Here is a 14143-nt window from a genome sequence, read left to right as displayed (position 1 = left end):
TTGGTGTCGTCATTTCCGGTTCCAGATCCCTTTGAATACTGGCCACGCTCCTTTTCTGTGACGTCACTTCCGCCGGCTGAGTACTCCCCCCCGCTTACTACTTACTTCAATGTTTGACATTTAAGAACGACTTTGCTATCTTAAACTCTTAATTGCCACACAGACCAGCAGGCAGTTATCTTCACATTTTTGCTAGATTTCAAAGGGAAATGCAAAACGTAGGTCTTTTAAGGGGGGAAAATGTATCATGGAGATATTTTCTCATCTGAATAGCATTTATGTAGTAATTTAAGAAAGTAATTGTTAAACCTTCTGAAACATTTCTCGAAATTAATTCCCTTTAAATTTGCAAGCTATTTTATGCTAAAATTAGACTTCCCAGACCGTATTTTACCAAGGGACCAAGGCGTTTGGATTACGGAGTACCTTTGCAATTAATTGCAATTACCTCCACATCATCGTTCATAAAATTGAAATAAATAAGAGAGAAGCAGTCGCGAAAGGAGATGAAAGAGCAGATAAGCTAAAGTCAAGAGTCGCTTAAGGTCCACATTGTTAGGACACAGGAGGAGAGTACAAGAGTTTATCACAATTGAAAGGCGTTTAGCCCCCCGTAGTGAATCAACTTCTTGTAACTCAGGTATAAAGAGAGAGCAACCGGGACGCATGTTCCTAAAAAACGTGTGCTGGATAAGTCTCTTTATCAGACATCACTTATGTGTATTTTCTGTTGTCTGCATTTCAATGAAAATTTGATGGCTCACTGGAAAATTTGTAACTTGGTGAAAGCATTTTCTTGACTAAGTCGTGACTTGACTAATTAGATGATTTGCTATAATTATTTTCTAATAGATAACGGAATTAATGTAATTTAATGTCAATAACTCGAAGAAACAAGTTTAAATACGGTGCAACAAAAATACAGAAGTATTTTAAATGACGAAAATATTCATATTTTGTCAATGTCAAATTTTAAAAAGAATTAATTTTGGACAAATTATGAAATCTAACTTTTAATGTTGTCTTCTGGTTCCTATATTTATAGCTGGCAAAGTTTTATACTCGTTATGAAAAAATAAAAATACAAGAAGTTTGATTCTCGTAGACAGAGATTGACCGGGAAATTTAATTTCAAAATTTGCAGTGTTTGATGCCATTTGTAACTTGCCTTCGGGTATCGCTTAATTAAGTTAGAATAATTCGAGGAAATAAGTTTAAATGAAGTGCAGCAAAAATAAGCATAATTTAAAAAGTTATGCGGTATCCATATCAAATTTCACTTTTCCTAATGACAATAAAACTTTCCCAAATACAAATAAAGAAACTGGGTTGGTGTTGGTGTATTTAATTATGGCAAAGCACACTAGGGCTATCTGCCTAAAGGGGGGATGCCTTCGTGGAGGACTTTCTAAGGGAAATGGCTGATATACACTTTACACATGGGGAAAACCACGGAAACACCCATGCAGCCAGCCCGTTCGCGTGATTCGAACCTCAAACCGAACTACCAGTGTTCAACGACGTTACCGCTGGACCGCTGGTGGGCTAAAGAAACTGGGAGAGGGCATTAAAGATTAGATTTCGTTATTTGTCGGTTATTCGTTACTTCGTTTGCTGCTTCTCCCCATTCCTTTCATCGGAACCGCTAATGACGAAAGGGTGAATTTCTAGTAAAGCATGTATATTAATGTTCATTATACATTTGTCACATTTTTGCTTTCTTTCAAAACAGCGATAATGTGGTTCTAAACAGCGATAATATTGTTTTATAAATTAATAAAATGGGCCGTATGTTATAAAAACCTAATTATATTCAGATACACACCTTTTGCACATGTTTGAAATCCATTATTCTAATCAGAATGTCTACAGAAAATATTGAATCAATATTAGAAATCAAAAGCTAAGTGAGAATGAAGTAGTAAGAGTCATATCGTCTAACCTGTTTTAATTGAAGAAAACAGGTGCTTGCTTTATCGTAAAGTGAACACTTACTTTGCAAACACCGAAGAACCCACCAGCGCTCGAGCGGTAAAGTCGCTGAAGACTGATAGTTCGTTCCGGAGTTCAATTCCCGGCTAACGGCTGGCTGCACGGGCGTTTTCGTGGCTTTCCCCATGTGTAACTTGCATATGAGCCAGTTTCCTTTAAAAAGTCCTCCACGAAGGCATCCCTTCCCTTAGGCAATAGCCCTAGTGTGCATTGCCGTAACCAAATAATCCGAAACCGAAAAAAAAAAGGGAATTGGTGGGGGAAGGCAGCGACGAAACGTCGTTTTAGAACAATAGGCTACATAACCAAATTTCTATCTATACTCTGGTAAAATAATAAAAGCCAAGTAACTTACTTAGTGATAAATAAATAAAATAAAATCCAAGGCTTTTATTTTCGCCTTACTTGGCTTTTATTTTATATTTATATATATGTGTGTGTATTAATTATAAGGATTATAATTAATAAATATAATTAATTTAATTATAAGGATATATATATATATGTGTGTGTGTACTTTACATTTAATTATAATTTCTTTAAAATATACATATTTACGTTTTGTAGTATTACCGATTGCAATAAAAAGGGAGGTGCACATCTAGATGTTATAACAGGCCCATATACAAAATTTCAACGTTCTAGAACTAATCGTTTTTGAGTTATGCGAAATGCATATATACGTACTTGCACATCACGAAAAATCCCTTTCAAGTATCAACTTAGAGTCATAATCATTATTTATAAGTATCAGCTTAGAGTAAATGGGATTACATTTAACAATCTGTTTCTGGGGGAAAAAAAATGTATTTGTACGTACAGACGTCATCCAAAAAAATAATTCACATGGATTCTTTAATCGTCAAAAATGGATATTTCCGTTGAAATATGATAACCAAAAATTTTTCTCGATTACAATACTTACTTCCTTTTTATTTCGTACAAGGAAGTAAAGAACTTATATTAACCTACATATTCTTATTTAAACAATACCTAAGTGCAGTATATAAATATTTCAACTCAATAAAATCTCCCAATGGCACGCTCAAGAAAAAAATCAATAATCATCTAAATTTTCAAATTACAAACATAATATGCACTATAAATCTAAATGTGAAAAGAAAATACAAAATAACGCTTCACGCTATCAAAATTGATCATTTTCTTAAATATCAACAACTAAACAATATTTCAACTAAAACACATAATGTAAACAAGAGTTTGCCCGATGAGTTAACCAAAAAAATTCGAAATTATCAATGAAAAATGTGGCACACGGGTATTGTTAGCAAATGTATCATACGTATTCGAATAACGAACCGCATCATTCGTACTCGAATAAACCGCATCATACGACAGATGCGAGTAACGAAATGAATTTGTGATTACCGAAACGGTACTTCGAGTCAACCGATGTACCCGTTACTCAGTAACGAATACATGCGATTTGCTCCAGCTCTATTAAATAGGTCGCCGCTTTTTCGGATGGCCCAAACTGTCCTTTTACTATCGATAGGCAGTTTTTTGCCACCGATAATGAAATGGCCGTTGTTTATCGATTACGAAGGTTTTAATGTTTGGATTGGATGTGTCTATCCGTACGACGTCGGACGTTTAGCTGAAACATGGTAAAAATGCTAAACGTACGACTGGTTGCGCAGAGACCATCTGCGCATGAACATGCCTCCAATGTGCCATGCGAATCGAGCGCCATTTTGTTCTCGAACGTGATGGGATGATGTAGTGGTAAGTATACGAGTGATATCTATTGTTCCAAATTTTAAGTTGAAATTCAAATAAATTAAAATTCTAGTGCTTTTTCCACTTAAATGAATAGTCTTTTTTTAATTTAATTGTCTTTTTGATTAATTTTAATCATTATATTTTTTCTTGCCCAGACCGCAATTATAGGCATAATTCGTTTTCTGCTGAATGTATAGGTAAGAATTATTTTTGAGTTTGTAAATATTTAATTAACTTTGAATACAAAATTATTTATGAATTGTATATAGTTTATTGGTTTGTGTGTGCAGTTAAAAGGAAGGAAAAAAATTCGTGTCATTTATGTACTTATTCACCCATTTTTCTTATATAAATACTGCGAAATGTAATATATTCTTGTATTTCTGTGTTCTTTTGAAGAAATATACTCATTTTTTCATGTTCTCTTTGATATCGTATTAATAGTAATGTTAAATATCTGGCTGAGCAAATATTTTGGTTATCTGCGCTCAACTTTCCAGACGTTATTGGAAATCAGCTTTAATAATGCATCTAGTTGAACATGCTTAGCCAGAAACATTAACATATTAACTTCAGCCGAGCTAGAGCGTGTAATATTAATACCAAAAGCCTAACATTCTATGTACACTTATTGTAAGCAATTCTAGTATTATTCTGTTATTTGTAGCGAAATTAAAAATTGCAGCGGCAAGAAGCAGTAGCTTTTGCCGTGATGGTTGTTTTGTTATTAAGCCCAGTTAATGTTCTCTTGCCTGTATGCAGCGTGGTGTGGGTATGATATGGCTATTCTCATTCTTGATTGTAAGGTAAAATTTATAATTCATTATTTGCTTAAATGAATAGCTTTCAATTGTAATTATTTATGTTAATTCATTTTTTTTAAGCAAACTGGTGATTGCGATCTTTTTTCCCTGAATTTCTGCATGTATAGGTTAGTAAAAACTATATTTGTAATTATTTAATTTCATTACAAAATGTGTATTAAATGTATATGAAAGCACTTCCGCAGAGAACCCGGTAAATGTAAACATCGCCAACTTTGGCGATAATAGTTCAAACCTGGTAACCCATCGGATTTATCCTATTCGCTTGTTCGAAATTTGCAACCATTCCTCTTGTGTTCATTTTGTTGAATTATTACTGTCGTTGTTCGCATTTGCAGATTTACATTATTCTTCTGTTATTTATTATTATTTTTTCTCAATTTTTTAACAACGAATAGATAGAAATATTTTCGTAGTTAGATGCCGGTTCTCAGTTCGGGATGAAAGGAAGAAAATACGGCGGGAGGGGTGAATGCTAATTTGTAACACAGCTGTTTACGTTGTGTTCTTAATTATTAACAGCGCTAAGAAACATGAGGTTTCCAACCTCTAAAATAAGTCAAAATGTGCATGTGCATTTTAAATAATTAAGTAATGCTTTTATTTTTATTATTGGTCATTGTCATCTAAAATTATGAGCATAAATCAATTTTTATGGCTTAAAATTTTAACAAGATTATATATTGTTAATGCTTTTCTAACAATAACCTTTCAGAGGATGGCAGGTGTGACATAAATACATGATTAAATTGAAATAAAAAATATTATTGATTACCTAAGATGACAAAAGTTTGATGCATCAAAATTGTTATTGTTTTCTGTGTTAACTGGAATTTAAGACAATTTTTTTTCGTATATCACGTTTAACCGGTTAATTTCAGTATATTAATACTAATTTATATTTTTTAAATGAATTTTTATTTCCGTTATAAACGCTTAATATATTCTTTTCTGTGCTAACTTGAATTTAATACAAATTTATTTTCGTATATCACGTTTAACCGGTTAGTTTTACATCTACATGCTTATTATCTGTGAATTTTTACTACCATATGCTTAATATATTGTTTTGCTTGCTAATTTCAACTTACATGCACTAAAAATAACGTTTACGGCTCGGCTCATCGTCGATGAACCGCGAGCTTGGCGATTAAAAATGCAACGGGTTCTCTGCGGATTAAAACCCGATGTATATAATTTGTATGTATTATTAAATTTCAGAATGTAGTTGCAGATTAAATAATTACATGGTTCTGCTCGATTCAGGGTAAGAAATGAATATGGTGTACTTCAAAGGTATTCTTTCAATGCTGTGCGCATATTATTCAAACGTAATTGTATGGTGTGGCAGTGATATTGATGTGCCTTTTTTTTTTTTTTTTTTTGTTGTTGTTGTTGCTGTTGTTGTTGCTGCTGCTTATGTACTTATTTACACAAATTTCTTATTACATTCTGTGAAAAAATTTATAATTTTGTTGTTGTTATTGGATGAGCATTGGTGCTAAATGTCTAGCTGAACAAATTAATATTTTTCTTAATATCAGCAAATATTTCAGTTATGTGTTCATTTGGCAGCATTTACTGCAAATCAGTTTTAATGTTGCTTCTACTTAACCAGAAACATTAACATCGAAGTTGAGCCAAAGTATGTTTTGCCAAGAAGCTAATGTGTGCTATTTTTTATGATATTCTGCCATGTCTAACCATATGCTTTTGCAGTGCCTTTTTTATTTTTTTTTGTCTGCCATGGTCCATATGATTTGTTTTTAGGATTACAGTATTTTTAAATTGTTAAACTTGTACTCATCTTCAAACATGTCTTTTCACAACAGCAATATGGTAAAACTACATATTACAGTACAGATTGGCGAGTTTTAAAAAAACTGCCATGTCGCCAAATCGATTGTTTTCGTGTGTTTTAGAAAATCGCTAACTCATCATATCGCTGGTTGCAAATTTGAATTAATTCTGTAAACATGCAAAAATATCTATAACAGCACTTCAAGAAAAACAATGAAGAATCACCCACTGCTTGGCACATTTTTAAGAATTACACATCCTCGGTATCCATGTACACATCGACCAATTTTTTACTTGAAGAAACATCTTAGAATTGCACAACTGCAGAGTCGTAGGTGAGAAGTTGAGTATGCAGCTGAAATCATAGAATGAATGTCAGTTTGTGTTTGCTTCACTGTGTTTCAACAGTTCTTGTGTTAAGTTGGCATTAAGGTAAAAAATTACAAAAAGAAAGGTTCAATGTAACCTTTGTATGTATTTATGGGATTTTGTCTTTGTAAGACAATGATTACCACATCAACAAATACATTTTAAACTATAAGCTTGTTCTAATAATGTATTGAAAAAGTGGAAAATGAGGGAAATATTTTTATTAATTTGAGCACTGTAAAGTGGGGGGGATATAGTAATCCATCATTGGCAGGTCTTCGATTAAGCAACGACTAAAGGTAAGAATCAGCCACAGTGCAAAAAAAAATCCCTATTCTGTTTTGACATTTAAAGTTAAAATATGCATCAGATGATTGTATAGTTCATTAATGCCATATATTTTGTTAATTTCACAAAACTGGATCAAATTATTTTGTAACAATAGTATGTATATAAATTTCATAAAGTTGCCAGCTGGAATGTCCTCTGGAGCAGGATTTTTTTCTTTTCTGTTTCAAGGGCAAACTTGCTAGCAAATTCCAATCTGTGTAATTATATTGTATATTAACCCATTAAATGCTGTGGTGCTCATTTGGTTATCATAAACAGTCAAAAGTCTTTAATTTAGACTCTTCGGCGATTTCGGATTATCGTTTTTTTTTTTTTTTTTTTTTTTTTTTTGTATTATAGCTCATCAGTTTAAATCTTTTAAGGTGGCATGCAGAAATTATAAAATTAAAAATATGAAATAAAGAGCAATTATGATCTAAAGGGTATCAAAATTTACAAAAAAAAGTTTAATATTTATTTGTTTACTTTATTTATTAAACTTTTCTTTCAACGTGCGCATGTGTAAAGCATACATTACGCATAGTTGAAATTAGAAAATTGTAAGCAGAAAACTATTTCATGTGTATTCGTGATATTTATAATGATGAATTTGATTTAAATCATATCAAAGACGGAGTACATCGAGATGAAATACTGCATTTAGTGAGGAATTATAAGCCGAATAAAATAAAAACATCTGCCCTGAAGATGAGGATAGTGCTGACAGATCAACTTCCAGTTCATTGTGCGCTGCAACGTACCCCCCACCCCCTCTCCCGCAGAGCAGCGCAAAATTGATAAACAGATTTCGGAATGGTTAGAGAAACAAATCACCTCTCTGTCACTTTCTTCATGCCTTTAACCATTTTTTGCAGCAATGCCACTTTTTGTTTGATGGACATGAAAACATGCTTTCACTTGTAAATCCTTTGATATCTCCAGAATCGGAAACTGTTTTTGACATAATCGAAAGTTCAAGCTTACTTTTTATAAAATTGCTCTAACAGTCTGCAAAAAATAATAAGCCGGATCCAATTAGAAGAATAAGGAACAATGCGATCTGCAACATTAACTGAAATAGATAATTTTAGCTTAGCTTATACCGTCCATTATACGTTAAACGCATATGCGCATGCGTTTAAGCATGTGCAGAAAGTTTGTAGCTTTGAGGTCCGGATTATAGATCATTCCAGATTAAAGACTTTTGACTGTACTTTAAGCCACCTAGTAACACAATTTAGCTATCTCGGAGGGAAAAAATGGCAACATTCAACTCATCCACTGAATGTCATTTGTAGAAAACCTAAAGTGATTGCTACCTATACGCTCTTATGCTGAGCTCATGTTCATTTCCACATTCCACTCTCCTCTTATCACAAAAGCGAAACGTGTTTTGAAAACGGATTAGACATAGTGGATTGAGGCTAATTTTGGTCATTGTGATTTTACTATATTATTAGTGAGTGTTGATTAAAGCGGTTATTTACTTCTAGCAACAGTCCCTGCTAGACGGGACTTTCCTGAGAAACAAATTTTTGGTAGCACTGGTTTAAATGGAAGGATTCTTAGAAAAAAAAGAATCCCACTTAGCTACAGAAACAATGTAGCGGCTATGTGATATTTCTTCAAACCTCGCCAAAAACGTCTCAGCTGAAACTCTGTCCCGGGTAGAAATGAACCAATCAGATGAAAGTTCTGCTTCTGAAGGATCACATGGTCCCAATCTGAGTGATAATCGATTATTGTTTGGCGTTGTCTTTGTAGTAAGTGAAAATGGTAACCTAGCTACATGGGTTTCCTGGAAATGTGCGGGTTCTGAGAATTGCCCCTTTCGTCATCCAGTTCGGCATAGCCGAAAGATAATGTAATTTAAAAAATTAGATAATGCTCTTTTTTTTTTTTTTTTTTTTTGGTCAGTGTAATTTGTATAGATGATGGACACAAATTCATAAAGCCGCATTTGGAGATAACAGTTGATACTGAGTAGAATTTCAACAAGCATTTTATGATTGCATTGTACAAGAAAAGGCTTGAGAAAAGCTTTGAAAGAATTTAAAGATAATATGGGATTCCCAGAACCTCTGTAATTCTGCCTTTGAAGATGATGGCAATGATTTTATATACGTGGAGCTTCCTCCACAGCAGGTTGATGGAGTTTTCTGATGATGGACTAGAGGCAGAATGAGGCATTGCTAGGAGTGACAAGTGTTATTTAAGATTCTGTGCTTAGCAATGAATCATTACGGGCATTTCAATAGAGATTAAAAATTGTCTTCAGTTAGTCATTTATCTTCAGTAACATACGAGAGGATGCTGAGCAGGCACTGGAAGCTGTAGACACACTAATGTTTGTGAAAAATGCAACACCATGAACGAATTGTCGGAAATGAATGAAATTTATTCCGCATATTACCGGTAGTGATACAAGTAAATGATCACATTTACAAACAAAAAAAAACGAAAGTTGGAAAATCAGTACTTTGGGTTTCTGTCATGCTGAGCGAGAGCCTGTACACATCGTGGCATTGAATCGTATAGATTCTGAATGTAATCCTGGGGAATGGCTTTGACTTGATGTGAAAGTTCAGTTTCAGAGTGTGCCCCACTAGCTGTACATGCAAGTCGCTGACCGATGAAATCCTAGGCATGCTGATTGAGCAACATATCTGGGGAAGATGTAAAACCTGTTGTACCTTAAAGAAGGCTTGTGCACAGGCATTTTTTTTTCCCTAAAATATAGTGCCTGGAATGCATCAAATAATGCATATTCTGTCATCATTATATTCCAGATTGTAGCAAGATTTGTTGGAGAAAGCAACTTGTTGCCATAGAGCACGCCACGCACTGAGTTGCAGTGCTCACTGAAGTCGGAGGCATATGTTACTCAGCGACAGGGCAATACTGCGTAGAGGAACCCTTGCATGCAGTTCATGTTGCAGCAGACAGCGACGAACACTTGTAACCGTGCTCCAATATTGTACTAACATACGAGAGGATGCTCTACAATCCATCACAGCCATGCAAATGAGGTGTTTGTCGTCCTGTGCTGTTGTGTGCCCCATTGCCAGGATTTCACCTTGTTTGGTTCTCGCTGTCCATTTCTTCCAAACATGCATCACTGTTGTGGCATTGTGCTGCGTGCGGGCTGTGATTGTTTGATATGAAAGTCCACCCTCTTGCATACAGACGATGTGGCCTCGTTCAAACTTGTTGGTATGGCATCCTCCGCTGTTGATGAGGCATACTGAGTACAAATTAAATGTTCACTGCAGACGGAGGATGTTAAACAGATTTCAGCACAACTTTACAGTCCTTTACAACTGCCAGTTCTCATTTCATGCATGCATAATCCCTTTGTGATTCTAATCATTTGTATGTCTTAACTCACTTTACATTTCATGTAAGTTTGGTTCAAAGTGCATAATTCCTTCATGGTTGTGATTTTCACAAACATTAGTGTATATTAGGTAGTCCTAACTAAAAAAGCATCTTGAAATAAAAGTATGCAGTTGTCCAGATCAAATGTTTATTTTACAGAAAAATATAAACAGCTTATGCATACATGTATTGTTTTTATAGGATTCTGATCATACCTGAATAATAATTTTTCACTAAGTTGTATTTTACAATAATTCTTTCAAATAAGTAACAGTTACTTATCCATTATTTTCATTAAAAGAATTTTGTATATATTTTTGTTCTTATCAACTAATGAAAGGGATGTATATGTATTAATTTTATAAAATTCATGTGAATGTATGCAAATAAATTGTTTATAAATGTCACATAAGTTTATACCTCCTTAAACCATTTTCATGTGAAACAGAAGCCTTATTCATAACAATATAATCAAACATACCAAGGTATAATTTTATTAAGACCCTGAGTTACATCAGTATGAACTTATGATGAAACTATTGGAACAATACTCATCATGAGTTGAGGATTACTTATAATTTGTCAGTAGGCATGTATGAAAATGGGTTTTGTAATTAATATTGAATGTATAACTTTTTCTTTTCATATAAATACAGAAGGATTTCATGTCTGCAGATAATGTATTACAAGAGGCTGTTGTGTGCCAGTGGACAAGCTGGTGAGAAGCTGAACACAAATAGCTTGAATCCTGGTGAATGGACTGCCTGCATAAGCGTCGTCATGATTTTTCCACGTGTAATATGAATGCAAGCCAGTTTGCCTTAAAGCATCCCTTCTTGGAAAATATCTTCTAATGTTTCATCACAAAAATCAGTCAAAAACTGTTTCTCATGATTTGAAAAATACGTATAAAGGAAGTCAAATTTAATTGATAAATTGTGCATGCTGAGATTGTATACTATATCATATACATTTTTAATATATTTTCTGTATCTCTAATGTTGAGAATTTTGATGTTTTAATTTAACCCTGAATAAAATGTTAAGTACTATAAGCAAAGTAAGCAGTATTGTATTTGATGTCAGAACAATATTTTTTTTATTTTTTTATTTTATACTTGTATATTTTTGCTTATGATTGGAATTTTAGTACAAATTATTTTGGCATGATGTGGCCTGTTCTCATTTAAAATGCATTTTGTATTTTTTTCTTCTGTTATTTGCTTTATAATAGTTTGGCCATAACAACTATGAATGCCAAATCAACATGTATGGGAATAACTGTATTAAATTTTGAGAAAACCTTTAGGTGTCATTTATTATAAAGGTTAAGATGATTATAAAGGTTGAGATGTTTTTATAAATTCATTCATTCTTATCTATTTAAGAATTATCATTTAACATAAAAATATGAAAAAGGATAATATATTATAATACTAAATAAAATATACTTATATATATATCAAATGTTGTATGAACTTAAATCCAATTAGTGCGAATACAAGTTATTATTACTTGCGCAATTGCTGCAAAGTTAGTTAATAATAATTTATTTCCCAAACAGTATTGATTAATTGATTATATTATCTCCTAAGTTTAATTAAAGTAGAATTATTTTAAAAGTGTGCATCCATACTGGTACGTTATATTTTGAAAGATGTCTTGAAGAAATTTGAAAGCAAAATGTTAATAATGTTTTAAGGGGGACTGCAGTTAAATCATCACGAAGAATAATATTTCAATTGTAAAAGGAAAAATTAAAACATGTAATTATTGTCATTGATCGGAAATTAGTTGACTTTTCAAGGGGAACAAACCAACTCCCGTTCAATGAACAATAATTGATAAAAATACGTAAATATGAAAGTGTTTCGTCTTTACTCGAGTTATAAGTTAAAGCCAAACCGGCAATTCTAGTCAGGCCAAATATTTCCGCGAATAGTTGCTACTCAAAGAACTTATTCTCATGAAGCATTTTAGTCAATTCAATTTGGAGTAAAAATCAATTACTGTAGAGAAATCCTGTAAAACTCGAGTAACCGTCCCCGACACTATCATCTTTATGTATTTGAGTACTATGTTTTTTGTAGAAATTAAACATTGGAAATTGTCATTATGAAATCGATTTCAAAGTAAAGTTGAAATAAACATAGAAGATTATAAAAAAGATAAATAATGCAAACTTTGTAAAAACAAATCAAAGAAAACATAAAAATAGTATAAAAATAATATACAAAATAATATAAATAAGATCAGTGAATGTACATGAAGATATAAAGGCCAGAAAGGTATTAAGTAACTTACATTCTTTCTAGTGGGGGAGTTGGCAAAGTGTTCTCTTCGTGTCTGACTCAGAAGTGTAGGGTGTCCGAAAATTCTTAGCGGCAGTAGGGGCTTTGAATAATATCAGTCGGTAAGACTTGGGTGAAGTAATTTATGGTAGTGGGTGGGGCTTGGAATTCTTGAGGGATGTATTTTGTGGAGTTCTTATCTGAGAGAGACCGTCTGTTAAGATTTTTTTGAAAATACTAGTGAATGGAAATTAATTAATTTCTGGCTAATTGTCGTGTCGCAATGATTAAGACTTTAAGAAAGGAAAAAGGCATTTTCGCTGTCCAAGAGCTAATAGACAGTCTAAAGGCAGGAAATAGGCCCATTTTTTTAGTAACAGTATATGTCTGAAGACAATTAGCTTTTTACAATATATACAATTGAGTAATTACACTATATACAAATCTTTCAACTGACAGTCATCCAACTTATACCGCCTTCTCAGGTTTAGGAATAAATTATCATATCCCTATCAGTTAAATGATTTAGAGTGAGTATTTAACGCCTGCTCTTTTAAGGCAATGGTTGATAAATTGAAAGGGAATTAGATTATTTTTGAGAATTTTGATAAGGATCAAAATTTCGCGTTGTAAATCTATTGTATCTGTGCATATAGTTTTAATTCGTTGTATTTGATTAATTATAGTATTGTTAATTACTTTTTTGGATATGTTGGAGTTCCAATTTATTAATTTGTTAGTATTGAAATTGAAGTTTCTTGTTTTGTCAAAAAGTAAAATTTTTTTGTAGTTAAACGATTTGAAGATCTAGAAAGTCTATGCTATTTTGTGAATTATTAGTTTTATTAAGTTTAAGACAATTCGGATAAATGTCGGAGTTTTCAATTTTACCAAAATTATTAATTGTAATAAGGTCATCAATATATCTGTAGGTGTGTTTGTAGTAATTTAACTCTTGTGGTTGTAGATTTTTTTGGAAGTTAAATTCTTTGACAAATAAAAAGATATTACAGATTGAGGTGCTGGAATGTAAGCCCATTGGCAATCCTCTGACTTGTTTAAAAAGTTGATTTTGAAACTTGATGTAGTTATGAAAAAGTGTGCATTTTAGGTAGGTTTTCCATTTGTCAAGAGTCATGATATTGAGTATATTAGGGAAAAGTTTTGGTAGATCAAGTAGACTGGTATAGATTTCTTCTAGAGGAAGTGAGGTATATAAGTTTTCAAAATCATAGCAGTTAATGTTTTGGATGTTAATGGTATGAATGGTATTAATGACAGGAGTGTTATTAATATGGTCTAAGGAACAGGGTTTTTAATTTTATTTTCTTTTCGTATAGCAAACTAGCTTGCCTATGCATATATGCAAGTCTAATTTATTTTTTACAAAAGATTCATATTAAAATACATACACATA

General features: G+C 32.7%; 1 long non-coding RNA gene across 4 annotated transcripts; it reads left to right on the top strand.

Annotated features, from left to right (window-relative positions):
- Window positions 1-3887: 3887 nt before the first annotated feature.
- LOC146992889 (uncharacterized) lies at window positions 3888-11735 on the top strand. 4 transcript variants are annotated; one of them, XR_015038839.1, is made up of 3 exons: window positions 3888-3932; window positions 4620-4666; window positions 11096-11735. It is a non-coding gene; the product is annotated as an uncharacterized LOC146992889 (long non-coding RNA). The 4 variants fall into 4 exon arrangements; XR_015038837.1 differs by lacking the exon at window positions 3888-3932 and adding an exon at window positions 4151-4541; XR_015038836.1 differs by lacking the exon at window positions 3888-3932 and adding an exon at window positions 4151-4541 and having other exon boundaries at window positions 11093-11735.
- The last annotated feature ends 2408 nt before the right edge of the window (window positions 11736-14143 follow it).

This window comes from Stegodyphus dumicola, chromosome X2 (assembly GCF_044657685.1).
Source record: "Stegodyphus dumicola isolate Sdum_Otavi_A_Nest chromosome X2, ASM4465768v1".
NCBI lineage: Eukaryota > Metazoa > Arthropoda > Arachnida > Araneae > Eresidae > Stegodyphus > Stegodyphus dumicola.
Note: the sequence above shows the minus strand (reverse complement) of the source record. Positions and strands in the feature narration are given on the sequence as shown.